The sequence below is a fragment of the Melopsittacus undulatus genome, chromosome 19 (genome assembly GCF_012275295.1).
Source record: "Melopsittacus undulatus isolate bMelUnd1 chromosome 19, bMelUnd1.mat.Z, whole genome shotgun sequence".
Lineage (NCBI taxonomy): Eukaryota > Metazoa > Chordata > Aves > Psittaciformes > Psittaculidae > Melopsittacus > Melopsittacus undulatus.
Genome location: NC_047545.1, coordinates 3,210,550 through 3,220,277, shown reverse-complemented (window position 1 = coordinate 3,220,277; position 9,728 = coordinate 3,210,550). Strand labels below are relative to the sequence as shown.

Here is a 9,728-nt window from a genome sequence, read left to right as displayed (position 1 = left end):
CCATCTTGGACCGCCTGCTCAGTATATTTCATCCAGCTTCAGCTGCTTTCTGTGTTATCTGACGTGGGGAAAATGGTGCTGGGGAGGCCTCTGGTGCAGACGCTTGGCTCTTCTCTGCCTCCACTGCACCCACGTTTGTGTTCTCCCCAGCCCTGCGATGTTTTCAGACTGGTTGAAGTTCCTTTGTACCTGCAGCCACTTGTGGATTTTCCAGCTCATTTGGTCTGTACCTGAGCTAACACCAGCAACAACCACAGCTCTGCAGGAGCAGGCGGTGCCTGAGCGTGTCTTATGTGTCTGACACGTGCCCATCTTCTAACCCCAAATGAGGTCCCCAAGCACCAGCAATGCTGCTGGAATCCAGCATGGGGATGATGCTGAGCGCATCCCTGCACTGCTCCAGCCTGAGCTGCTGCCCGCAGCCCCCAGGTACCTTCACACCCCAAATAATCCTTGCTGGAAGGCACTTGCAGTTACCCCACATAGCAAATTGTGCCTCACGTGTGCTTCTTGCAGCCCAGGGAGCCTCTTCATGTGTTTCATGGACACATGCTCTTTGGAGAGCCTCAGCTCAAGCCTTGGTGGGGTGCTGAGCATCTCAGCACATCCTCGGCCCTGTTTGCTTAACACAGGAGAGGGGTTTCAGTTTTCTTTATCAATCTTTATCACCATGAGAACAACACTGGAATATTCTCCCCAGGGAAGTGGTGGATTCCCCAGTGTTGGACACTTAAGATCATGGCTGGACAGGGTGCTGGGACATCTAATCCAGATCATGCTTTGCCTAGAAAGGTTGGACAAGGTGATCCCTGAGGTCCCATCAAACCTGGTGTTCTATGATTCTATGAACCTTGGCACCTCTGTTGATTTGGGAAGCACAGTGGCCCAGGCTGGGGGGGTGCAGCCCCACATAGGTGGGGTTCACATGAGCTTCCCATATCACTGTGATTACAGAGGAATTAATTCCTCAACAGTTTTCTCTGGAAAACAGCACGTTAAAGACTTGGGAGCAAGGAGAGAGCACAAAGCCAGAGCAAAGCCTCTTGGTTTTACCCCTTCTTGCAGCTCCATCAGTATCATTGTCCCAGCACTGCTGCTGGGTTCTGGTAGGATGAGGAGATGAGTTTCTACCACAGGAAGACCCCGGGATGAGGTTTTGGAGTGATTCCTCAGCTGCTGATGTGACCTTCCCCAGGAGGGTGTAAGGCAGGCTCTGGGAATCGGGAGCCCTCCAAAACCCCTCCAGTGACCAGGGAAATGCTCTGGTTGGAAGAAAGCTGGGAATTAAACAGGGAAGTGGATGAAGTTGCAGCCCCAGTTGTCCCCAGGCTGCCTGCACGTACACACACATTCAGCATCGGCCAGAAGCAGCAGCATGATGACGGCCCTCGGCTCGGGGTCCTCTCCCAGAGGATGGGGTGTATGGATCGGCACCTGCCCTTTCAACCAGCAACAGGAAGCATCGATCGTGCCCCGCGCTTGTTCTTTACCTTGTTGGTTTACCAGCTTTAATTTAAGAACTGAATTCAAATGCCATCAAGGGGGGATCAATAGCTCTTTACACATCCCACCGGTGACCGTGTCTGGGCACAGCAGCTGCAGCAGCTGGAATGGACTCACTTTCCACATGGATTTTAGATGGATTAAATCCTGGTGGAAACAAAAACACACCGGAAAAGGAGTTAGGAGTGCGGTTGGCTCCAGCACAAACCCCACGTGTCAAGGTCAAGCTGAAACCTTTGATTCCCTGAAACGATGCCTGTGGATGTGGGTGTTGGGTGTTGAGGATAAAGGATGCTCCCACCTTCAGAAAGACCTTCAGAGCCCCACTAAATGTGTCTCAAGGGCTGGATTACATCGACTTGGTACAACATGATGACAAGATGGCATTAGGATGTGACTAGTTCACTTTTCCACACCAGCCACCACTGGGCTGATAAAAAGATGCCCTCTGCTCTAGCAGAACATCTGATTAAAACCAAAATCAAGTGGGATTAGGGGCCACATCTCCGCAGGTTCCACGTGCACCTGAAAGCAAGCCCATTAGTCATGAGGACACCCAGCAATTGCGCATCCGTGCAGTCATTCACAGCTTTATGGCAAGTCATGAGATATTTGGTATTTTCCTTCCAGCAAACAAAAGCAGATGATTAAGGAAGAGGCGCAGCTTGCTCGCTTTCAGGAGGAAGACAGCTTGCAAAATGCAACTCTCACAGCTTCAATAAAACTCCAGAAAGCAAATAAACAGCCTGGCTGCAAGGAGAGCGCTCCTGGTGCCCGGAATGTTAAGCCAAATTTGGGATTCAAAGGGGGAAAGGATGGGGATTACCTCCTGCAAAACTGGCACCAGCGAGGATGTCATGAGGGTGCGGATAGTGCAATGCAGAGAAATGAGTGCGGCAGCCCCAGCTGGACTCTTGAGGCTGTAAATGCACCAGAAACTCCATAGAACCATGGAATGGGTTGGGTCTGAAGGGATCTTAAAACCCACCCATTCCAACCCCTGCCATGGGCAGGGACATCTTCCACCAGAGCAGCTTGCTCCAAGCCCCATCCAACCTGCCCTTAACTTCTTGAACTTCAAGTGGAAAACCATTTCCAACCAGAAAACCTGAAAGCAAGCAGCTGAGTTTCCCCCTTCTTCTTAATGTTATTCTTATCCTTATTATTTTCATCTCCAAAGCCATTTTTGCCTCAGGCACCGTGGTTTTATACAAATGTTCACTCTCAAACATAAAAAACCCCACCAAAACCCCCATCTATTTGCAGATGGAACGATGTTCTGTCAGAAATTTCCTGGCCACCTCTCCATTCCATGCCAACGCTTCGCAGGGCTATAAATGACAGTCGAGCAGCAAATTTGGTCCCTGAGCTTTGCAGCCGTGGTAGAACAGCCCCCTACGTGCAGGCTTGAAACCCCCCACTTCTTTTACACTTCCCTTCACAACTCTCTCTTGGCTATAAAATATAGATGGGGGCATCGATTGCTCTAGATCAAATCTCTCTCCCTTCAAAAACACAGCTTATCCAGAAATGCAAGCATCCTAATTAAGAACATGGTGGAGTTGAATTGCAAATGAATCAATTCCTTCCCCCAAAAAACATTATAATAAATAAAATAAATCCAGTCAAGCAAGACCAGAATGGGATGGTTAATAATTGATATTTACATTTCTCCCATGTCTGATCAAAGGATTTGATTGCATGACAAATGAGGAAATTACTGTAAAGTGTTATACATCCATTAAGGAGATAGATGCAGCAGATAGGATGCGGGTGCTGTGGTGAGACTGTGTTTGCCACCAAGCTCTGCATCCCTTCGGGAAGGAGCTGGGCTGATGGGGACAGTGGATGTCTTCTGGATGTGGAACCAAATAACATCCCTGTTTTACAAGAGATGCTGCGGGATAGGACGGGAAGGAGTATGCAGAGCTTGAAACTCTCCAGGAGATGAGAAGGTGAGACCGGACCCCACAGCAGCATGTTGGGCACATTATAGCTGGTTCTGTAGGTCCCTATGGGCTCTTGCGGACTCCTATGGGTCTCTATAGGTCTCAGGAGCTCCTATGGGTCCCTCTGGGCTGCTATAGGAACCCACACATCTTTATTAGCTTCTGTGGACCCCTTGGCTCAACAAGCCAAGTGAAATGAGCAAAATCCCACATCTCTGCCCGCACCCCAAGACTCCTCCGCTCCTCTTGAATCATAGAACCAGGGAATGGTTTGGGTTGGAAGGGACCTTAAAGCTCACCCAGTTCCACCTTCCATCAGGTTGCTCCAAGTCCTGTCCAACCTGGCCTTGAATGCTGAAGAAGAAGAGAAATAACATTTCTGTGCTGAAGTTGCCCAGGATGGTTAAAACTTGGCTTTGGGCTGACATTTGGTCAGTGTGAGGAGGCGCGATGGGATCAAGGCAAGTCATGGAGCAGCAGATGGGGAAGCGGGAGCTCACCCTTGGAGCCAGAGCATCCGTCTGCCTCGCCAGGGATGTGGCTTTGGGCCCTGGTATGCTCAGGACCTTCCGACAAAGGAAAAGGTAATGAAGTGACTCCTCCAATTCTCTGGCATTGCTCTGAAGCATCACCTCTCCAGTGGGAATGGCATGGGAGGGGGAATAGCGAAGGGGAAGAGTGGGGAAGGCGTTGAGATGGGGAATAGATCAAATATGGGGAAAACATTAAATACGGGAAGTATACTGAATATGAATGATATATTAAATATGGGGAATCATTGGATATGGAGAATATATTAAATATGGGGAATATCTGAATATGGGAAGGCATTAAATATAGGGAAAATGTTGAATATGAAGAATATATTGAATATGGGGAATATATGAAGTATGGCATATATATTGAATATAAAGAATATGTTAAATCCGAGGAATAAATGAAGCATGGGAATATATTGAATATGGGCAATAACGGAAGGTGCAGTCTATGAGACGCGGTGAATACACCCCAGCGGTGGGTGTTATCCCTATAGGTGCCGCGCTGTGCGGAAGGCAGGGGGTGCGGGTGGCACATTGAAGACAACAGGTTGAATGGGGGATATTGATGACGTCAAATAAACGGGATATTGCAAACGGGGAACGCGGGGAACGGACCGGGATTGGGGGGGGGCATCACCGGCTCCGCGCCGCTCCGCGATGTTGGGGGGCGGGCGGGGTGGGGGGGGGGGGGGGCTTTCAGGCACGGCCACGCCCCTCGCCTCCGCGGTGACGTCACCCGCGCCCCCCCCCCCCGCTCCAAGGTGTGTGTGTGCGGTGTGTGTGTGGTGTGTGTGTCCCGCCCCGCGGTGACGTCAGGCGGCCCGGGGAATGACGTCACCGGTGCGAGTGGCCGGCGGCGGGCGGGAGCTCGAGCCGCAGTGTCCCCGCGCCGCGGCCCCAGCGCAGCCGCCGGGCGCAGGGAGGAGGCGGAGGAAGAGGAGGAGGAGGAAGGAGGGAGGAGGAGGAGGAGGAGGAGGAGGAAGAGGAGGAGGAGGGCGAGGGCGGCCGCGGCCCTTCCGCGCCCCTCCGCCGGCCAGCATGGGAGCGGGCGGCCGCGCCGCCAGGTACGGCGGGGGGCGCGTTAGAACGGACGGACGGGGGGGGGGGGGGTCGCTTTGTCTTGTGCGCGGTGCGGCTGAAGGGGCCGCGTTGTAACGGGGATGGGGGGGGCCCGCACCGCCCGTGGGTTCCAACGGAGGGGAGGGGCGCGCTGCGGTGGGGAGGGGTCGCGTTATAGCGGGGGGGGGCGGTGTCGGCGGGGGGGGCGCGGTGAAGGTGCAGGTGGAACGCGCTGGGGTAAGGGGTGGTGTGGGGGGGGCGATGGGGAGGGGTGCGGCCGGGTTGGGGGGTGCTTGGGGGGGTCCGCGTTGTAGCGAGGGAATAGGGGTGGGTGATGTCGGAGAACCGGGGGTGCCATTGGGGGTTATGGGAGGGGTGCTTGGGGCTGCGCTGTGCGAAGGGGCCGCGCTATAGCGGGGGGCGCAGGGAGGGGGCGCGCTGGACCGCGGTGGGGTGTGCGAGGGAGAGCCGGGGGCGCCGGTACCGGTACCGAGGGAGCACCGGAGGAGCTGGAGCCTCCGCCCCGGTTCGCCCTCCCTGTGCCCCCGGCACCCCCATCCCCGCCGTGCGCTCCCGGCCCCGCTCCCCCGTGTCCCGCTGGTGTGAGGTGCTCGGTGCAGGCAGTGACCCGCGGGGCAGGGTTTGGGGTGTTCTGGCATCACCCTGTGCTAAGGACCCATGAGCAGCACTGCGGGGGACCCCCGTGCTGGCTGGCGGGGAAGGGTCCCCTCTCGGTGGCATCAGTGGCTTATGGCTCCGGTGAGGATGGCTCTGGTGGTGATGCTCCGGTGGGAAGCCGGTGTTGTTCCCGGAGAAGCATCACTGGGATGCGGGTACCGGAGGAGATGGAGGAGACCCTGGAGCGTTCCCTTGGTTCTAGCAGGGCCATGCCGCAGCCTGACGATGTGGCTCTGTCCCCCCGGGTGCTGCCTGCACCCCACCTCAGACCCTGGTGCCCCTGGGGGTGCCGTGTCCTCCCCACCTGCTCCGAAGCCTGCCCCGCTCCCCTTGGCTGTGCAGTGTCCTGCTGATGGTGACAGTACCCAGGTTATCCCAGAACTACCCAAGACCCCATTTTGGGGGATCCCTTTCCCTGCATCAAACCTTCTCCTTCAAGGTGGAGCTGGCTCCGAGGGCTGAGGGACACCCCTGGGGTTGGCAGCGACGGCGTTTTCATCCACCCTCTGGGATTTCTCGGGGATTTCAGCTGAAATCCCGAGCCCTGGGGCCATCCTGCGGTAGGCGAGAGCTATCCCTGGAGCCCCGGTGTTCCTGAGCCAGAATTTGTCACATGGGGAGCGATTCGTCCCCCCAGAATAAGGGTAATGATCAATAGTGTTTGTGTTTCACTGGGAGGATCCTGTTCAGTCCTTCCTCGGGAAGCAAAAGGTGGGATAATGGTAGGAAACAGTCACGCTGGTGAAGGGCTGACACCCATGGGGAGGTGCTGCACCCCTCAGGGTGGGGACATCTCTGCTCTTTGGGTGTTTGTTCCCTCCGAGTCCCGGGAGGCTTCGCTTCCATAGAAGCAAAGGGAGGAAGAAGCAGGATTTGTTGGGAGGTTCCAGCCATTCCTCTGAGTGGGAGAGCCGGGGGGGGGGGCAAAGGGATGTGGGTCTGGAGCATCCCCTCCCCGCACAAAGCCCAGGCATTTGCAGGAGACATTCCCCACTGGCACTCACCCCTCTGCTCCTGCCCGCAGCTCCGGGACTGCCAGCTCTGCCTCGCAGCTCCCTGTGTCCCCAGCAGCAAAACAGGGTGGATTTGTGTTTTCTTCGCCTAAAAAGCGTGTTCTGGGGGTTGGGAACCTGCGCTGGGCTGGGGGAGCCGCTGGGAAACGGGGCTGCAGGAGCTCCTGATGGCAGGGAAATCAATGTGCATTGGGGTGCTGAGCATGCAGCCGGGTAGGTAAGGGGGCAGGGTCCTTGAGGGGAAGGTCCCCCTCCTCCTGGCACCCCGGTGGTGGGAAGCTGTTAATTGTTCCTTGCCAAATTGACTTGGAAGCTAACGAGCTTGCTGGCACTCTCCTCCTCCTTCCTGTGCGTGGTGAGGGCCCATATTTCCAATGGGAAAATGTCATCAATACTTTGAGTAATGCGAGAGGAGCTTCCAGCTGAAGCCACAGCACCGAGTAACGCGGGGGAAGAGGGGTCCCCTGCTGCAGAGCCGCTCGTACACTCGGGCACAGGGCGGTGGAGGTGATGGGGAGCAAGAGGTCCTCGGGGCCTGCTGGAGTTGTCTTGGGCATCCGCTGTGCTGGCAGGATGGGGTCAGGCTCTCTGTGTCCTATGGGGCTCTGTCCCCCTGGTCCCGGGGCTCACAGCGTGTTAGAAACGTGAGTTCAGTAGATGCAGCATCGTCCTGGCATGTCTCCTCCATGGGGAGTGGGTTCACTCTGCCTTTTGTCTGGATGCTAAGGAATAACACATTCCCTAAGGAGAAGAGGGAAAACATGCCTTTGCTTTTGCTCCAGGAGGGTGGGTTCTTGTTAGACCCTTAATTCTGCTGCTTCTTTGGGGGGAAACGTGGCAATGAGGATGACGAGGCACCCGAGGTGGAATGGCCGAGGTGATGATGTGGCCGCACGCTGGAGAAACTGAGGCTGGACGGGGGTGTTTGTGGTTCTTCATAGGCAGCTTCTGCCTGCCCCGCTTCCCTAACGGGCTTGGACCATAGTTGGAGACCTCAAAGCTGTCATCGATGGGGGAGGCTGCCGCTCCTGATGCTGCTTTGAGGTCCTGGAGTAGATCCCAGCGGTGAGGGGTGGTTGAGGTCTCCCAGCATGGAGCAGAGGAAGGTCCCATCCGGCTGCCCGCCCTGCTGCAGGGTAACTCGGGGTAGTAAACTCGTGCTGAGCTGTTTGTCTGCTTCCCACGTGGCGTACGAGGCTGTGCGGGTGGTGGGTTGCTGTGATGGATGTGAGGTGTTGCCTGTGGCCTGCCGCCGCCGATGGCTTCGGCTTGAACCCGCTCCGCTCCCCACTAAACCAGTTTGCCTTTTGCATGCAGAGATAACAAAATTGACAGTGTAGGATACAGAGATAAAGTGAAGCCAAATCTAACCGGGGTCGGTGTGGGCAGTGCAAGTGCATGGTGAGGAGAGGGCTTATTCAGCTGCATTAAAAAGGTGCTGCCGAGTAGTTTAATTCACAGCACTTTGAGCTTTAAATTCTTCTATGAGTTGATAAGAACACGCATATTATTCATAAGTCTCTCCTCAAAAAAGGCAAATCTGCAAATGCCTTCAGTTATGAATGAGGGCTTCAACAGTGTGAAAAACGCACCCAACCTTCTACTCCAAATAATCCCTTCCTTTGGCCCTGCTCCCTCCATCCATGAAGCTCTTTGCTTCCTGCTGCCTGCACCGAGGTCAGTGTGAGTGGATCAGGAATCCTAGGCTGGTGACTCCAGGCAGGAGCCCCAGAACTTGGTTGTTTTATGGAATATTGGATCCTGAAGGTAATGAGCCAGGCTGGGAAGTGTCTGGCTAGAACAGAAACTTGTGAGCTCTGGAGTAGTAAAGCTCAGGCCAGTTTCTTTCCTTCAAAGTGCATTAGACAATGAGCTGGCACAACCCAAGGGCTCTGTTCGTGAAACTGTTGTGGGTTTCTTTTGCTCTTCCCCTCTTTTTCCAATTGTTTGCTTTATAATTTGAGTGATTATTTTTACTTTGCCATCAGCCAGCAAACAGGAATTGTCTTTTCCCCCCTTTTTCCTCCAACTTATAAACTCTTTAGGCTTCTGGGTCTGATCCAACGTAATTCTCTTGGACTTTTTTCTAGCTTGGGTATCATTGTCTTGGCTTAGCAATTTATGGCTCTTGGCATTCCCGTTGCAATCTCTGTCTGTGCTGTCGGATTATTTGCTGCTCGTCTGAACAAGCCCTTGCGGAGCTGCGTGTCCTGCCTGCCATGGCCGTGTCCTGGGGCACCCAACCTGCTGCATCACCCACTCCAGGTGCTGAGCCCGTGCTGCCTTCTGGAGAGCGCTTGGGAAGGAGCTGCTTGGGAGGCTCCTTAAGCTTTATTTAATGAAGCCTCTTGGCTCCCGTCCTCCCACCCGCTCCCGAGGGCAGGCGCGTGGCTCCCACACGCGGCACACGCAGGGTGCAGGAGGAGGAGGAGGAGGTGCTGCCGTGCAGAGGAAGGGGATGGGTGCTCCTCTGTCACCCTGGGGGCTGCAGGCACACGGGTGTGAGGAGTGTGGTGCGGGTTGTGCACACACTGAGCTCCGGAAAGGAGGTGTGGGTCTTCAGAGCCCTTTGGGGATGCTCTGCTGTGTCTCTGGAGACAAGGGCTGGTGAGGAGGGTGATGGCAGCCGGGCTCTTAGAGCTGGGGACACACCAGGACACGATGCTGGGGTTCCTCCTTACTCCTGGGACTTGCCGGCTGCATCACTGCCTTCTGCCCTGCCCTGGGGAAGTGAGGCTTGGCCATGTCCCAGTCCAGCCTGCTGCAGCCCAGGGCTATTTAGGACTCACCTGGGTTTGTGTGCTTTGGGTTTGGAAAGCTTTGGAGATGACTGTTACACAGCTCCTAGTGTAGCAGAGTGTGGTTCCAGAGCCCTGCCACATGGACATGGCCAGCCCAGAGAGAGATGGGGTTGTAGCGTTGCTTTCTTCCATGCCTTATTCCAGCTCAGGCCATTGCGGTTTGATTGTTGTACAAATAGGATCTGT

At 55.2% G+C, this 9,728-nt stretch overlaps 1 protein-coding gene across 4 annotated transcripts in view; it reads left to right on the top strand.

The window, feature by feature from the left end:
* The first annotated feature begins 5,018 nt into the window (after positions 1-5,018).
* The window catches only part of PTPRS (protein tyrosine phosphatase receptor type S), a 138,755-nt gene continuing 134,045 nt past the window's right edge, over positions 5,019-9,728 (top strand). For all 4 annotated transcript variants that reach the window (XM_034070803.1, XM_034070801.1, XM_034070802.1 and 1 more), the window contains exon 1: positions 5,019-5,055. The gene's annotated coding sequence lies outside the window, so the exon portion shown is untranslated. The remainder of the gene's footprint in view (positions 5,056-9,728) is intronic.